Consider the following 19162-nt stretch of genomic DNA (forward strand, 5'->3'; position numbering starts at 1 on the left):
TTAAATAAAATTAAGCACAGAAAAAATATAAGAATCACTGGAAATTAAATTAACTTTCCTTGTAAGTAAGTGGTTACAAATAAACTTGATCGTGAATTGAGCTTTCTGGTTTTGTGTTTCAACTTTTTTTTAAAGATTTATTTCATTTCAGATGTGAAAAGTACATAAAAGCTACAATAGTTTACTAATTAAAAAAAAAAAAAAAAAGGAAGTTTCTCTTTAAATGAGGGGCCCACCAATGAGCGGCCGAGTGGGAAAGTCGCTGGACACTGGTAGTTCTGTCGGAGGTTCGAATCCCGCGAACGTGCTGGCTGCATGGCGCCTTCGCGGTTTTCACCGTTTGTAACGTGTATACGAAGCAGTTTTTCTTAGAAAATCTTCCACGAAGGCATCCCTCTTCATAAGTCCTCGAATGCTTTGCTGTAATCAAACCAATCCTCTTGAAATGACAGTTAAACAAAGTAATAGTTAAAGCGTATGTAAATGCAGAAATGATTTGCTGCAGTCAGTACTTCGTTAGAGTTAAGTTACTAATGATCAACAAATTAATTAAAATTACAGCGTCTACACGAATTTTTTGTAATAATATATATATAATTTAAACTGGCGACTACGTATGTTCGTGATCCGCTTGTTGCAAATTATAATTATTAAAAGACTTAATAAAAGATCGGGAGAAAATATAAAGTACCTAAAAAAAGTATCTATAGTTTGCTTCAGGTGAAAAAAATGTCGCATAACTCGATGGAAACGCATTTAGCATTTTCTGTGTTGAAACGAATCCCAGTTAAACGTTGATTGCAATTTATTTAAAGCAATGAGATTGTTTTGAGAGTAAAGGCAGCATTCACTAGCATAAATGATTCAGCGGTTAATGAAGGAAGCGAATGTTAGTTTCTGCGAGAAAGAAATTTCGTAAATCTCATTCTCATTTATTAGATGCCCCGCCCATAATCGTCAGGTGCTAACGTCTGATGAAGAAATCGATACCACCGCATTATCGCATTGTTGTTATTCCTTTGTAATGTGTGAAAATTAGGTGTGTGAGTAAATCAATCTAAGGATTGATAATTTAATGCCCTCACATCACATGCGGGCGGGCGGACGGACGGGAGGCTTTTTTTTTTTTTTTTTTCCTTTTCTTTTTTGTCATTTTGAGACATATTATTACCAACCAACTGCTGGATTAAGTATTATTGCATTCGTTGTAAACGGTGTGTTAGTTTTCCCGTTAAGTTTTGTTGATATACATTGAAGCTTTTTCTGCGTGGAAATGAATATCAGTTAAACAGTGACGCTTAAGAAACAACGTCAATTAAACGTTGATGCGTACGAAATACCATCAGTTAAATGTGGATGCATATGAATTAAGAAACGTGCATCAAAACTTATAATTTTGACCGCGTCCACAGGTAACATTATAGAAAATATTTTTCAACCCTTTTCTAGTTAATATCCTCTTCGTTAATTAAGTCTGAATGTTAATTTTATAAAATTTTAACGAATCTCAAGGCTGAAATAATTTAATAAAATCTTACTTTTATAATTAAGAAAAGAACTGGTAGATGCCTCCCTCCTCTTTTTTTTAAACGTTATTTTAACTTATTGTGCGTTACTAAAGTTTCAATGTAAATAAGTGTTGTCATTTGAAGCAATAATAATGATAATTAATTTAAATGAAATAAAATCTAAAATAACGATTTTTAGGACGTTAATTATTTTATAAATAAAATATTGATGCGGTGGATAGTATCATGAAATACTGAGTTATGACAGTTTTAAAGCGTAAACAAATTCTTCTCTTCTTTTTCTTTTTTCTTTCTTTATTCATTTAATTAAGAAAAGATTTTTTTTTTAAAGAAAATAATGATGATGTTATAATATTTGTTGCCTTCAAATTGGGTGGGGGAGAACCGAGAGGTGCTCCTAAATTTTAGAACCCCCCCCCCCTCAGTGAATTCGCACTACAATGAATGAATTAACGAATGAGTATTTATTCATAGTGATCCAGTCGTACGCAACATGAAAATTGCTTTTGTAGAGGCATTCCTTCAAAATCAGCTAGTCCTTGAATGCTTTGTCGTAACAGATTACTGACGTACCATCGTGTGAATTGTCACTTGAAATGAGTAATTAGATTTACACTTTGCAAACAAAATCTGGGAAAATGTGCGTAATAAACAGTTTATTTGTAAAGAAACGGCAGCTTTAAAAGCTTGGTTGGTTCATTTTTCAAAAAACGCTAAGGCAAAGAACTTATCTTAGGAGGCATATCTTCATAAAGTAATCGGCAAAGCAGCGGTCGTTCTTTAAAATTGAGTGCTGGCGATTCGGACCTTGCTCGAATACCAGCGAATTGGAGTTTCATGATTTTCCCCGTGTAGATCGTGAATGCGAGCCAGTTCCCCTTAGAATGCTCCCCACGAAGTTATCCTTTCCCTTAGCCGCCAGGTGATTTGCCATAATCGAATCCAGGTGGTGTGGTGGTGTATTTAATTATGGCAAAGCACACTAGGGCTATCTGCCTAAGGGGAGGGATACCTTCGTGGAGGACTTTCTAAGGGAAACTGGCTCGTATACACGTTACACATGAGGAAAACCACGAAAACACCCGTGCAGCCAGCCCGTTCGCGGGATTCGAACCTCGGACCGAACTACCAGTGTTCAGCGACTTTACCGCTCGGCCGCTGGTGGGCCTTAATCGAATCCAGTCTAACTTTGTAAGGAAAAATGACGCGTATTAATATCGCCCAGGTGAAGAACCCCAGGCAGCCAGTTCGTTTCCCAAGAATTAAACTGGGGACGAACTATCAGTTTGAGCTATCTTATCCATGCATTCATTGACGAGCCTAATTTGAAACGGAAATTACCTAAATAAACTAAATTATACTACTCTACAATACACATTTTGTTGCCTCATTTTAAAAGTGAAATCACGAGGAATAGTTGCTGATTCTTCATTATTTAAAATTAAGACATTATGTTATGTCCCTGTTTCTGAGCGATTTTCTTTAGAAATTTTTGTTTTTTCCAGCTCTTCTTTTCTTTTTATGCGAGTTAGAATACATATATCAGCAGCATACAACATAATTCGTAATATGAAATGTTTGAAATGGTGTTTGGTGTATTTAATTATGGCAAAGCACTCGAGGGCTATCTGCCTAAGGGGATGGATGCCTTTCGTGGAGGACTTTCTAAGGGAAACTGGCTCGTATACACGTTACACATGGGGAAAACCACGAAAACGCCCATGCAGCCAGCCCGTTCGCGGGATTCGAACCTCGGACCGAACTACCAGTGTTCAGCGACTTTACCGCTCGGCCGCTAGTGGGCTGTTTGAAATGAATCAGAAGTTATTATACTATAAAAAAAGTTTTGTTTGTTCATGTCTTTAGGGAAATATACTGCATTAATATAATACTTAAAAAGGGGAAAATATGTTTAGGATTGAGAAAGGGATTGTATTAGTTCTTTGCTTCTTGATGGATATTTCTATAACTGAGTGTTTTCCTTTGAAAGGTGTTACACTGGAAGGCTTCGGGCAGTATAGTAACAATTTTTATGAAATTTAAGCAAATGAAGGTATTTTTTTATGTTTTAATTATTCTTGTCTGTCGTTGGTGTAATGGAAGCTGAATCCGTACAAATTTGACAGCAATACTGAATTTGTTTTTAACGTGCGTGAAGCGAATCTAGGAATAAATTTACTATATCAGATAACTGTTGGGAAGAAGCATAGTCTTTTTAATTATATTATAACATTAGAAATATTTTTTCGTTGTCTATTAACATAACGAAAGGGATGAGAATAGCTGTTTGAGCTATTCTCTATCGGAAGCGTCAAAGTTTAAACACTTTAAAATATCATTTACTCTTGTGGAAAGGTGTTTAAGATACCCCCGGATACCTGGGCGAACCCTACCCCATATCGAAAAATACAAAGCTTTAAAATAGTATCTCAGGTAACTTAAATAGATTATTATAAAATTATCTATTTGTACATATATATTAGATAGATTTATGCTAATGTTTCTTTTTTTCTTTCTAATAATATCTTAATTCTTTAAACTTTGACGCTTCCGACAGAGCCATTTTTAGCATCATCCAGAAGACAAAGCAAAATAATAATAATAATAAAAGTGAACACCATGTTTTAATTGAAATATTTTCAAAATTAATGACCATAAAAGCCATAAATTTACCATAAAAGCAGTAATTTAATGCTAGATTCGTTAAAGGAAAAAAAAAAGTCAAATATAAATAGTGAGTTTCAGGTAGGTCATTTGTGTCATTCTATGACTTTTAAAACTCGGTATTCGATAGTATGTGCGTTATGATCCTTATTGCGCATTACTTCAGCTAATTGAGAAACTACAGTTTCAACAACACATAGAAGCTTTTTGACTAAATGTTGTGCAAACAGTTGTAGTGCTGTGTATTTTTATTAGGTATCTTACAAAACAGAAGAGTTTATCGATATCATAATCTGCCTTTCCTGCTGACAACAGTTATCAGACCACCTAACTTGTTCATACACATATACAATATATTAATAGACAGAGATTCAATGAAAAAAAAATTTAATCGGAAACATGATGATATGAAAATAGTTCCCAAATACTACAAAGCAACAAAAGTTGAAAATGACATTTAATATTTAAAATAAAATAAGATGAAGATGGAATTTAAATTTGATAGATACATCTTTCTTCACTGACGTTTCCTATGTGTAACCTGAATACCAAATAGCTTTCCTAACTCTTCCGCGTAGGATGGTTTTTGGTTTATTTGATTACGACAAAACATTCGAGGGCTATCTGCCTAAGGGAAGAGATGTCTTCCTCAAGGACTTTCTAAGGCAAACTGACTCGTATGCACGTTACACATGGGGAAAACCAAGAAAACGCCCTTGAAGCCAGCCCGTTCGCCAGGATTCGAACCTCAGTCTAGCGTTCAGAGACTTAACCGTTCGGCCACGTAGGCCCTCTGCTGTGCCAAATTTAGTTATACAGTTAAGCAGACGAACAAAGATGTTCTTTATTAAAAGAGCAGGAGTTGTGCATCTAGCAGAACTCAGTTTATTTTGATGGACCATGTCAAAAAGAGTTTTCTTCCGATTTCAGTTATTGAAGAATAGTTGTTTAGATATCGGTTATTATTATTACGCTTCCCCCCCCCCCAGTTTTTGAAAGGCAGTTATTTTAGTATAGAAGTTTTTCCGAATAAGATTAACAAGAGTGCTTTAAAGAACTCTTATCAAATCAAAGTAATGCTTTTGTAGAAGATATTCTGTGAAATGAAAGAGGAAATAATAATAATAATAATAATAATAATAATAAAAAACTAATGTCATCCATCCGTATACGCCGCAAATGATAAGTTAGAAATACTGTACAAGCTTGAAGAAAATGTCTGTAGCAAGTTGAATGTCCCGAAAGATGGCGATGTACACAAGAGCTTGCAAGTGGGTGAGTGGATAAACTGCTAAACACCCGTTCGCGGCCGAACTGCCTGGTTGCTTTGGATTTTCTTCCTTTTCCTCTGGTGTACTATGGTTACGAGCAAGTTTCGAGTAGAATGCTCTCGCTTTAGCAGACAGCACTCGCTTACATTGTCATTCTTTACACAAACATGCTCACCCACACTCTATGTGTTTCAGCGTTTGTAAATAGTAGGTAGGTAGGTGACGGAAAAACTCCGTTAATTATGCTGTAAGATAAGAAGTAAGCAATGAAACTGGGAATAACTTTAAAAACAGTATGTGAATAAATGGCTCATAATAAATAGCTGAGTGGAAATATGTTGATGGACATTGGTAGTTCGACTTCAGTTCGCGACCCAGCGAATGGGCTGACTGCCTGGGTATTTTCGTAGGTTTTCTCGGGTTTATCATGAATGTGATCTAGTATACTCTACAAAGTCCTTGAAGAAGGTATTCCCATTTCGCAGGCTGATTTCACTTACGAGCTTTGTCAGAACTGATTAAAATAAAAAGTGGATTAAATCTGTGATATTTTAAGCGCAGCGGATAGTTAAATCCAAAATTTGACCGATTTTATTCAGTACTTTTTTAACCATTTAAATATTTCTTTTTCCAAAAATTAAATAACCTGAGCTTCTGCAGAAACTAAACGTCGATTATGTCGATTATTTTATGTTAATATGTGAATTCGTAGATATTTACGGTTTTTGTCTTGCGAAGGTAAAGATGCGTGCAGCATTTTATAGGTGCAGTCAAATTAAATACGATTGTTTGTATTTTTGTTATGTGGGAGGTTATTATTTGATTAATTGTTTACGGCAAAGCGCATGACGGATATCTGCCTGCTTTAGGCGGAATACTTACCGTAGAGAACTTTTTTAGGAAAACTGCCTAGTTCTCACCTAACCTGTTCTCTGGAAACTGAATCCACGATCCGTTGCCAGTATTTAGGAGTTTTACCCACTCGCCGATTGGTGGGCTTGTTATGTGTGAAATTTTCATTATATATTTATAATATACAATCATTCGCTGTATTACTATGTAAAATAATTTAAGGTATTGTTAGCATTATTAAAAGAAATTACTTTTTAAAATGCTATCAATATGACTGCTTTTTTGTGTGTGATTATGGCAAAGCCTCGAGGGCTATCTGCCTAAGAGGAGGGATGCCTTCGTGGAGGACTTTCTAAGGGAAACTGGCTCGTATACACGTTACACATGGGGAAAAACACGAAAACGCCCATGCAGCCAGCCCGTTCGCGGGATTCGAACCTCGGACCGAACTACCAGTGTTCAGCGACTTTACCGCTCGGCCGCTGGTGGGCCTATCAATATGACTGATATTCACGGGTAATGGAGTAGTTTTCTTAAATAATTTTTTCCTTCAATTTTTTAAAAACTTTTATGTTAATGATCTTGAATTATATATGATATGTAAAAAAATAAAATTGTTTTGCAGAGAAAAACATTTTAAATGCCCGCTTTCTTTTTATAATTTTCAAGCTTAACTTCCTTTAAGAAGGCTCATGAAAGTCGCCCGTCATATATGTGTGGTGTATTGCGCTTTCTGTTCATTATCTTCCTCTATTTAACTCGCATACTTTTTTTTTTAATCAAAATTACTTTTATTTTTTCTTCATTGAAATCAGTAACCGTTGATCGTGCATGCATCGATGTGTAATTTTTTACCTTATAGAACCAATCCCGCAACAGTTTCGAACTTAACAGAGTGGACACCTTGATTTTAGATTAATATTGCTGTAAATCTGGGGCAAGCAAAAGTATCGTAGCATTCACTCACTCATTCAGCAGTTATGAATAAGAAAAAATTGCGTATATTCTACCAGAAAATTAGGCGAATTGTTCAGAAAGGAAAAATTGTCGTCCTCTCGATTTATTTTACCGCGCAGTACGTTGAAGGAAATGATACAGTCCATCAACGTTAGCAGCAGTGATTGCGAGAAAGCCCACACCTGTCAAGCTAGTGCTGCTGCACGTTTTAAAGGAATGCATTTTGTTTCAGTTATTGCATAAGGCTATAAATCTGCGTTGCTGACTTCAGCAGAATAATGACAGAAGTTACCATTTATCCCTAATGTGAACACTTTCTTGTCAACACTGATGTTACATTATACACGATGTGCGCTTTCTGTCAACTGCAGGCTAGCCTCATTTACAGTGATTTCCTTTTCCGAATTAACTTTAACTTTAACGGTCATCTATGTCACTGTCAAAGTCATAGCATTTGGATCTGTGAAATGATCATCTACAGTTGCCGAGCATTTCTGATCATCGTAAAAGTCGTTTACTTCCATAGGAAAATGATGATGTGCTTTATGTTTTAGCTGCATAACCTCCTTCCATTATGATTCAAAATTCCTTCCAAAACTCTAGCTAATAGTCTTCCCAGTATTGGAATGTAATATCACCTCTTAACAGAACTTACTTGAAGCAATGCATTGCCACGTCCACTCTTTAAATGTCAGTTAATGTCCGTTTTCCTCATGTGTAACGTGTATACGAGCCAGTTTCCCGTAGATAGTCTTCCACACAGGCATCAATCCCTTGAGGCAGATAGCCTTGTCGTGATTTGCCGTAAACTAATTAACCAAACCAAAACTAGCTAATGCCCGAATAGATGAAGTTAAAAAGCTTTTGTAGATTAGTCTTAAGTTTTATTCTCAGAAAAAATGAAACGAATTCCGAACGAAACGAAACGAAAAAAATTCCTAACGAAATAAACAAAAACGCCCTTTATATCACAGGCGCACTTATAAAGAGCCGTGATTTCCAGTTTGTTTATTTCAATAAATCTCTCAAAACCAGAAGCACAAAACAGAAACTAATGCCTGTACATGAGCGTCAAATGCCGTATGAATCAATTCATGTGAAAACAATTATCACTTAGCTCCATTTACTGGCTTTTAAAAATTCAAATAAATCGTTCCGTTTTAATGTCGCGTATACGCGACGCTGGGCTCATATGAGCAGAATCGTTGCGTCGCGTGTACGGGACGCTGGGCTGGTAGGAGTGAAATCCTTGCATTGCGTATACGCGACGCTGGTCTCGAACGGTTTAAATGTCAGTTAATGTCCGTTTTCCTCATGTGTAACGTGTATACGAGCCAGTTTCCCGTACATAGTCTTCCATACAGGCATCAATCCCTTGAGGCAGATAGCCTTGTCGTGTTTTGCCATAAACTAATTAAACAAACCAAAACTAGCTAATGGCCGAATAGATGAAGTTAAAAACCTTTTGTAGATTAGTCTTAAGTTTTATTCTTAGAAAAAATGAAACGAATTCCTTATAAAACCTCTTTAGAAAGTCACTTGTCGTAAAATAAAAAATAATTATAATTCTTTGCTGCAATTTGCGCAATCAAACAATTTATTCTGTTGGTGTCTGAGAGGGAAGTTTCTGTCTGATGTTGAATGAAAATGAAATGAAGCTGAAGGCGTTGGATAAAAACGCAGAAATCATCGATTATGGGCCGACAGCTTTAGAAAATGACCTGCGCTGAGGACCGTTATTTCGAGGATCAGTTCATTCAGCGATTTCAGGGTTACTGGATCATGTGAGAGGCATATACTGGCTGTCCACTTGTTGGCCTTTAATTAGTTTAGTTTTCTGGTGAACAGATTGCTGCGGAAATAGTACATTAACCATCAGGAGAAAAGTCAAGATAAATGTTTACATATTATTGTAGGTTACATCTTTTTCTCAAACTTCCTTTTTAAAAATGCCGAAACAGATAAGTACTTGCAGGTAAATGACGTTCTGATTCAGCCGTGAGAATTTTATTTCCAATTCAGCCCGAAGAGAAAATATCTTTTAACCATCATTTTCAACTGGGTCTTTATCTCTTTTATCGTATAAACTTTAAAAAAAGGGAGTGAAAGGCACCCCTAAATTATGATGACATCTCAAAGTGTGTTTATAAAAATTGAAATAAGCTATGGGTTCGCCAGTCTGCCAGCTGTAACCGAAATGTTCTTCAGATGATGAAGTACTTGATTAGAAGTGTTATGTATGAATAAAGGTTGATGTAAAGCATGTTGTTCTGAAAGATGCCAGAAAGGATTAACGGCCTTTTTGACGCTATGTTTTAGGTGAAAGTTTACATTTTGTTACTGAGGTGCCGAATTTTACTTAAGTTCCGAAATCCACAAATGGATCGTGTACAGAAACCGTCGTAAGAATTTTAGATTTTTTTTTTTAAATTAATGGATAATGTAGAAGAAATCATTAATCCATATAGGTATTAAAAGTCGTGTAGGTTACAACAAACTTAATGCAGACTCCTACTAAACAAATGTTCTGACCTTTTTAACTTTGAAAAAGGATGAAACTGTGCAAAGTTATTTTATAACTTCAAAATTGTGACAAATAATATTTAAATTTAATAAAAAATTTTATACTCACAGGCTGCCTTCTTGTGGCGACGCGTGAAAAGCTTCCTGTAAAATAATATGAAATAAAGCCTTTTCTTTCGTACACATTAATATCCTATAATGATAAGTCACATTAAAAAAGTGTTATGTTGTTAAGATTATTTACTCTATCTTCTTGTTATTAAGAAAACGCTGACTTTTAGTATGTAAACGCAGAGTTTAGTGTAAATTTTCAAATCGGACTCAGTTGGGAATAAAAATTATTGAATCCTTCCCTTTGAGGTTGAGTTGGGAATAAAGCTGTGTAGGCCGAGCATCGTATATGTAAACAAAATCTTCCCGATTCACCAAGTATACACAAACCAGTTCATTTTTAACTGTGCGCTGAGTATGCCTCATTTAAGTAGTCGTGACATCCTGTACCGCATTTTCTCTCATCCCGATTGCAATTGATATAACAGCTGTTTTTTCAAATTGTACTAACTTTTAGAAATTGTAATTCTTTACAAATTTTATACTGCATTCCCTTTTTTTTTTTAATGAATTTGTTACGTTTTTTATTTTGAGACAGAATGATTTCTTTATCTTTTAGTAAGCTCTGTTCACCCCTTCTTAAGGATCACAGTTTTTTTTTTTTTTTTTTTTCCCTTCCCTCATCCTTTATGGCTACAAAATGTTTAATGATTCTTCTCATAATTTCGAAAGTATGTGTACTGATAGAACATCCGGTAAATCTAAAGCAATTTTATTTTTATAAATGTCTCAATTCATTTTAAAAAGCGTGCCTAGCTATTATTATTATTATTATAAACTTTAAGCTTGGTTAATTAGTAAGGAATCATTTTAAAATTTTGTAAATGTGTCGTTTTATTTTATACTATAATTAGTTCCGGAATTTTACTTTTTGGATTTGTGCAAATAACTAGTTTATATCCATAATTATAGCTCACAAAATGGGAATTTTACCTTCCCCCCCCCCGTCAGTCCATGGGAAGAAGAGGACGCAAGAGGGGGATTTCTCCAAAGAATGTCTCAAATGTGTTTTGTGATTTCAAACGGTGAACGGAAATTTATCCCTTTCATCTAATTTCGCTTCCATATTTTAAAAATAACCCTTTCCGCATGTGCCTTCGTTTCCATGGCAGCATATATTGCATCAGCTAGAAAATATGTTAAAAAGATACGAAATTTTGAGGAAACCTTGGGTGGGGGCAAGAAGATATGTTCTTTGAGAATCACGGCTTGGAGATCATCCTTTCCGTTATTTCTTTAGGCACTTACCTTGTATGTCACAAAAACTATAAAGTTTAAAGCATCGCGACTCCCAGGTAGCGTAGCTGCAGTCAAGAAAGAGGAAGAGAAAAAAAAAAAAAAAAGGAACCGGAAAAAATAATGTGTTATTGGGTCTGATAAATAAATATGTGTAATTGTAAAACATTTAACTAATAATTTTAAATTAACTCGCTTAAACAAATATATGTAACTGTTTAATAAAATGAGACACCTCAAATCTTTTCAACAGCCCATATTTTAGAAACCTCTGCTGAGCTTCACATGAATAAAGATTTTAAATCCTGAAAAAAAATTTTAAGAAAAGGGAGGGATAAGGAAGGCGCAGTGTTTACGTTTTTATCTTGTTGCCTCAAATATTTAGCATTTAATATTGATTTTGAAGAGATATATTGTATGGATTTCAATGCTAACTCTAGAACGAGGGGAGGGATAATAATTGAAGGGTTAAAATTTGTCTGTACGGCATCAGTATAACCTCAGCATCAAGAGTATGCGACGTGTCTTTAACCACATAAGGTAATGTACGTTCGTATGGCCTAATAACTTGGTTTTGTTTTCTGTGACTTACGCGTCGTCCTTTGCTTCCCCACGGTTGGGAAGACAGCTTCGGGATCCCGCCGCTTCCGGGGGAGGGTTGCTGCGGCGTTCCCATCGAACCTTGTTCGTGAGCGTTGATCAGCTGGAGCACTGCTGGCAGCGTTTGCTGCTACGGATGTATCCAGGATCTAGTCAGTATTTTTGGGCGATTAACGGAATATTAAAGAGCGTTGCATTTGGATTGCGCCTTTAAATCTTTAATAATGTGTTTTTCTTCCAGAAATTTTTTCACGGTTTTCTTTCCAAGATACTTTTTCCTCCCTTTTCTTTTGAACTAACTTTCTTTTCTTTCTTTGGAGCAATTTTGCTGTATATCGAGGCAAAAGGTCATTTTCCTTTGCTTATTTAATACCTAAAAAATAAATTTCAAAAATCAGTTCTGCCACGTATGTGGTTAATCAAATAAGTCCCCCCCCCTTAATTATTTTTGAGGATCTTGCAATATTATGGCCTTCTTCCTTTCTTCTGTTAGTGGGATGTTTTGAAGTAATATGAAAGCATGTAGCGGTGCGTTATTTGTAGTTGTACATACCGGACAACATTTCTAGCTGTACTTTTTCTAACGGTGCGTAATTTCTTGCTGTACATACTGTCTAACTATAAATACGTATAATTTGAAATTTAGTATCCTTTTTAATTTAATTCAAAATCCTTTGTTATTATCTGTGAAGGGTGGTTTAATTCGATTCATTATAATTAAAAAGCGCGAAATAAATGTTCATTCTAAATGACATTTCATGCCAATCTTGACGATATGTTTCGTTTTCGTTCGTGTTTCGTATTTTACGAGTTGTGAAAAAGTGGAGATAATAACTAGTCCTCTTACTTTTACGATTCAAAAGTCTCATTTAAGCCTTTCACTCCACGATTTTTTTCAGGATGTGCAAATATATGTTCCACGACTTCAAACGTTGTGTTTGAAAAATATAATTTTTTTTTTTTTTTTTGTAATATACATTTATTCATCATTGAGGCTGACTAATCTGTGTTTCCTCTAAGGGAAAAATATAATTTTTTTTTTTTTTTTTTTTTTTTTTTTTTTTGTAATATACATTTATTCATCATTGAGACTGACTAATCTGTTTCCTCTAAGGGAAAAATATAAAATTTTTTTTTATTTTTTGTAATATACATTTATTCATCATTGAGGCTGACTAATCTGTGTTTCCTCTAAGGGAAAAATATAATATATATATATATATATATATATTGTTTTTTTTTTGTAATATACATTTATTCATCATTGAGACTGACTAATCTGTTTCCTCTAAGGGAAAAATATAATATATATATATATATATATTTTTTTTTTGTGTAATATACATTTATTCATCATTGAGGCTGACTAATCTGTGTTTCCTCTAAGGGCCAATGAAATGCAGTTTATGTAAGTTGTTGGAGGATTTAAAATAATTATTGTTCTCGTCTGAAATTATTTTTATTCATTTTATGATCAACTAATATTTTATGCTTTCACTTAACCATAACTTGTGACCGAGTGTTTGGATAATTTTAGAATACTGCCAAATTTTTATTTAAGTAGATACGTATATATTAAATACGTATACTTTGGCAATATTGTAAATACTTTGGAATTGTATAAATGATGAAAGTTGTCGTATTTTAACTGAAAAATTATATGTGATTCAAAGACCTTTAATGGTAACGCTTCTTGATTCTAATTCCTAATAACTTTCTACACTGTGCTGTTACGGAAAACTCCTAACTGATGTAAATCAATCAAGTTGCAAGAGAAACTATGTTTTTAGCTCCTTCCGAGCCTTCAAGAAGTTTAGACAGTGTCAGATTATCAAATAAGCAGAATAGGCACGGACCTGCAGCAAATTCCTGCCTCACAATGATACATCAAAATAATGTTGAGTTGATCTTGAAAGAAAATGACAATGAAACGTTCTTAAATTGTTACCTAAAGGTATTGGAGATAAGATTCCAGTGTACTTTTCTTAAATTGTTTCCAAAAGATAGAAAGAAATGGAGATGAAATTCTAGGATATCCGAAAAAATTCCACGGAAAAGGAAGGAGGAGGAAGAACTGCTACTACTTTATCGTTTAAATTTCATTGTTTTCCTAAAATTATTTTTATTAAAATTGTATAATATTTATTTATGTAATAATTTGTTAAACAACATGAAAAAATTTTAATTTTTTCTTTTTTTAAAAAAATTTTTATGAAATAAAATCGGCTTATTTAGATTGGTAAACATATTGAGAAATAATTTGCGAAGGTACCGAGGTTTCTCACCAAGGATTCTAAATTGAGATTCCTTCCCTTGTGAAATTTGGCGTTCATTAGTGAAACATTGTTTATAACTCGAGGATTTTTAATGGCTTGAAGATTTACGTTAATATGCACATTACAGGAATAGAAAGATTTCCCTAAAAATTCTTTGCTAAGAAATAGGTGACTGGAATGCCGTTACTGTGTGAAGATTGTCTTTTAAGTCGTGTTATATCAGAATAGTATTATTGACTGGTTTTGAATAACTTTGTTTTTTTAAACTGTTTCCAAACTTGCGCGTAATATTACAGTCCCGAATGTGTGGTTGCTTTTTAAAAGGCGAAATTAAGCATTTGTCTCATTTTTCGTGCTATTTTCGGTAGCGTAAATGTTATGTAGTCAGATTTTTAGAATGGCATATTTTATATTTCCATTTTAAATTAACTTATATTTAGCACTTCTGCTGAGGTTTTGAATTTTCCTCGTATCTTAACATTTCATGAACTGTACAATAACGCGTTGCGAAATACAAATGTCTGGTTTAATAGCATTACAATCATTTTCTTAGCACCGTTATTGTAATGCCAACGTGGCGTTACAAATTCAAATATAATGCAGCTGTAACCACAGCTGCTTTTTGAATGGATTAGTATCAGATTATTATAGTACATTGTTTCGTATTAAATTGCAACGGTGTACCTCTTTTCATGTCATTTTATATCTCTGTACCGAAAGTATTTATATCGTAAAAAACGTAAGTAAATATACTAGATTTCTGCTAAAATTAACAGTGAAAACTAAGTAAAAACTAACTACTAACTTAATAAATTGTGTTTTAAATTCTTCTAATGCTTTCTTTCGGAAGCAGCTGTAATGCTTAAAATCGCAGTCTACTATTTAAAACAAAAGGTTATCATATTTACTTCTCAGTATATCACATTTACTTATTTGCATGTCATGTGTTTCGTCGTCGCATAATCCACTAGTCCAAATGAGTCCATTCAGGCTTAGCCAGAAATACCGATATGAGATATCCTGATTTTGTTATAATTCTGTTTTGTGTCAGTATAAAGAAATAAAATATTCTTATTCCATATGCTGCATTTTGCGGTAACTCGAAGCTATCTTTTGACACGAATACCGCCTAAAAGAGCATTCGAATTAAGGGATGAAACAAGCTCAGAATGTGATTTTAATAAACGTTCTGTTTCTTAAACAGCTCTCTGTTATAAAGCTTGCTGTTGCGGTCGATTGGTCTATCAATTGACTAGCAGAAGCAAGTCAATAGATTTTGGACGGTACTCGAATGGCGACACGCTTTTGTACAGAACACCAAGATTAACTTCTTGTAAAGTTGGAGGCAAATATTTCTCGCGTTCCGCCGTAATACGGCAGCAGCCCCCCGACCAGGCACCGCCCCTTTCCTTGGCCCGTCCTCTTAGCGCTATGATTCCCCCCAGTATCGATCGTGCCCACTTTCATATATATATTCAAAGATGGGGGATCGAATAAGTGAAGCGCGTACACCTACCAACCGACGCCAGGCAACGCCATCCCAATGGAATGCCTGGAATGTCGCCTTCAATTTCTCGCGTCCCTCCCGCTCTTTGCCTACCTCGTATCCCCCACCCCCTGCCTTTTGCCGCTGTTGATGCGACACCGCAGTGCGCTTGCGCATCCTTTACCGCTGCGTGGACAGCAGAGATTATCATCGCATCCCCTGCCCCTCTTCTCGGAAGAGAAGGGACGGAAAATGAGTTGCAGCTGGACCTCTCGCGAGCGTAGAATGAATGGGGAGGGGAGTAAAAGTATTAAAAGCAGTGACGGAGAACTGTTTGTGGAGTAAGGTGGAGGGGGTTCCTTGATGGCTTGTCAAAATAAATATCTTTTCCTCTAAAGCCCCCCAGCTCGATGGGGAACAGTGTGCATCTACGTGTTGTGGTGCTCTCCTAAAGCTAAAGCTTGTACAATCTTTTTTAGTTAGTTGTTTTGGCTTTTGTTTTTGTCTTTTCAGTGGAGGTCCTTGTATGTCTAATTATTCTTATGGCTTTTTTGTTTTATTTTTTTATATATAATTTTTAAGATTTTTTCGACGTATACGCAGTTTCTTAATCCAATTTATTAACTCTATCCATTTCCGTGAAACATGACCAACTAACTTAGGCGGAAGATATTTGTTACTTCTTACCTTTAATGTCGCATCACTACGTTAATTATCTTCAGCGAATACAGTGTATTTCTTATTCAGATTAGTATTCTGATTAATCTTCTGAAGACCGTAGGATTGTGCATTGCGTGCAGAGCTTAAAATAAAATATCTGCTGTTCAGTTAGTTAAAAGTAAGATTAAGGGATGAATGTGAGCAGCATCAATCAAAAATAAAATAATTTAAAAAAAGTTCTTGAATTCCCTTCTATTTATATGGAGTATACTTTCACCGTTAATTCTGCACTTTTTTAATAATTTCCATTTGGATCCATGGGAATTACAACATATGATTATTTATTTGGTTTTTAGATAACAAATGACTATTTTAGAATAAGGCATTTTTAAAAAAATATATTTTTTATTATGCTTATGTGTCCACATTTGCTGTTTGCAGAAGAGAAACTGGAAGATTCTTATAATCTGAAGCATGATATACACAGGCACACTGTCAGTTTAATATCATGTTACATCAATAACATCAGTTACTTTAAAATATAGGGACTAAATTCAAATTTTCTTTTGTGAATTGAATGGGCTAATTTTAAATAATTTTAATTATTTTAGGTACAAAAATTGACAATGCATTCATAAATTTATTGCAGTGCTCAGAAACATTAATGATATATTCCTTTATTAAGTGAACACAAGAGGCTTAAAAGAAAAAGATGCTTATTTTAACTGTAAGAGCTGAATCACTTGGATAACAGTAAAAAGATTTATTGTAAAACATAAAATTTTGTTAGAAAACATTACATTTATGTTTAAAAGGAACTAGTGGACTATGTTGGATTGAATTAAAAACTTGCAATAAATGGATCATTATTTCAAACAAATGATAAAGTTTCTATCAGTCCTTGAGAGGATACGTATACTGGTATGCAGTAATGAGGCATAAAGTATAAAAAGTTCAAATTAAATGCATAATGCAAACAAATCAGCAGATATCTCATCAAGTTACACACTAATCTAAACCAGTGCCCTTACACATCAAAATTTTATCAGTCGACAGTACACAGATATCCTCATTGCAACTCTAAAAATAAAACTGGTCATATCATGCATGTCTAAAATAATGTAATTGCAGAGCAGAAACTCGTAACATAAAGATATGACATGGACATTTTGACTTTTCTCCACCCTCTCCCAACTTGAATAAAGGAATTAGGACTTGTTTTCAGAATTCAAAACACTGTGCCACAATGCAGGTTTAGGATGTGAAGAAGATACCAGAACATGGGAGAAGTTTGATTGTTCAACAGTTAGTTGCACTCTAACAGAAGGCATTAACTGCTTGTCATCTCAGGATGATATATGCATGGCAACTCTTTCTGAAGCTGACATCCACTGTAGGATTTTTTTTTTTTTTTTTTTTTTCTTTTCTGGAAGCTATAAGAAATTCACGTATAAGATGCTACTTAAACATTTTCTTTTAAAATCTGTATTAATGCATTATGTTTTTTCCTGTAACTTTTAAAAATATTTCTATTGCAATGCAAACATTTGGCCGCAGGCTATTTTTGTGACTAGGAAACATTAAAAAAGTCATGTTTTTTTTCATCTATTCAGGACCAAATGCACATCATCGTGGATTCCCCCACCCCAGTGAAATCTTTTTCCTTTTCTGATCTTCAACTGTGTGAAGTAGTCACTATGAAGTAAATTTAGTGAGTGAGGACAAAATGTCATGTTGTAGGATGCCAAGAACTGCTGCATGGCAAACATTTTCATGGCTCAGGCTAATAAGCAGTGTGCTTTCCATGTGCAGTTCATCAAATAAAATTCACTGACATATGCCATAAGGTAATCTGGTGGCTGGCCATAGGGTAAATCCTATTTCATGTTGCTCTGCCAATGATTTTACATTCTTTTGCTGTGCTGTTTAAGGTTATGCTAGTCAATAAATTTTCAGAACATTCACAATTTCCTATTTATATTTAGCCGTTTTTGAAGTGCATTTAAGTACTCATGAGTTTTTAAAGCAGTCTGACCAAGTTTACAGCAGAATTTTAATATATGCATGAAGTGTTTTTTTTTTAAATCATAACTTCCAAGCATGATTAAATTACACAATTTTTTTTTAATCTTGCATAAAAATTAATCCATTGATTAAGATGAATGCTAGCCGTCTTTATTTTGAAAGTTTATTATGCAGCAGAGTAAATATGAAGTATACAGTAATTACCCAGTTTCAACTGATACTTTATTATGCAGATGTCCAGCAGTTTGTCCTCTGATTGCAAGCTTGCACATCATTCACAGTGGAATCAGGAGCATTGCACACTGAAGCATAGTTCTCTTCATTGATAAATCATATTCAGTATGTAGATGGATTCTTTTTGCATTATTGTATGTAGAGGAAACAAAGAATATGTAACATTACATTCTTATAGCAAAGGGACCATTTTGGATAAGCATAGTGTTGAACGTGCATGCAGAGCTCCATATTTGCAGTATATTTTTTTAATTGTAAAAGATGCAGATACATCATCCTGCATATTCTTGAAAGCCATAAATTCATATTCATACATAACAATTTCCAAGGAAAGGAGACTTCTTTCCATCAATCCCATAAAAGGAGTATTAAAGAGCTGCAGAAGCTTTACTCTGTAAGTGGAAAATAAAAGCAAGATAATGCATTTCTGTAATAGATTACCTCTTTACCATCCTTTTTCAGCCCCCTGTCTGATCTTTGTCATTTCCTTATGAAAAACTCAGGGGCATAGCAAGGGGGACATCTGTCCCCGGGTGCAACATCCATGGTGTATAAAATTGATGTTACAAAATTTTTAAATGAAATTTTTTCATTCTTGGCATACAGAAGGGGGCGCAAAATCTTAAGTTGTCCCTGGGCACTGAAAACCCTAGCTACAGCTCTGAAACAACTGAAGTCACATTTGCATAATAAAGTTAAGATTGGCAGAATACTTTTTTTTTTCTATTATGTTTACAT

At 34.5% G+C, this 19162-nt stretch overlaps 1 protein-coding gene across 2 annotated transcripts in view; it reads left to right on the forward strand.

The window, feature by feature from the left end:
• sd (TEA domain transcription factor 1 homolog scalloped) overlaps nt 1-19162 on the forward strand; it is a 67350-nt gene that overhangs the window by 26092 nt on the left and 22096 nt on the right. The gene's annotated exons all lie outside the window — the stretch shown is intronic.

Source organism: Stegodyphus dumicola, chromosome X2, assembly GCF_044657685.1.
Source record: "Stegodyphus dumicola isolate Sdum_Otavi_A_Nest chromosome X2, ASM4465768v1".
NCBI classification, from domain to species: Eukaryota; Metazoa; Arthropoda; class Arachnida; order Araneae; family Eresidae; genus Stegodyphus; species Stegodyphus dumicola.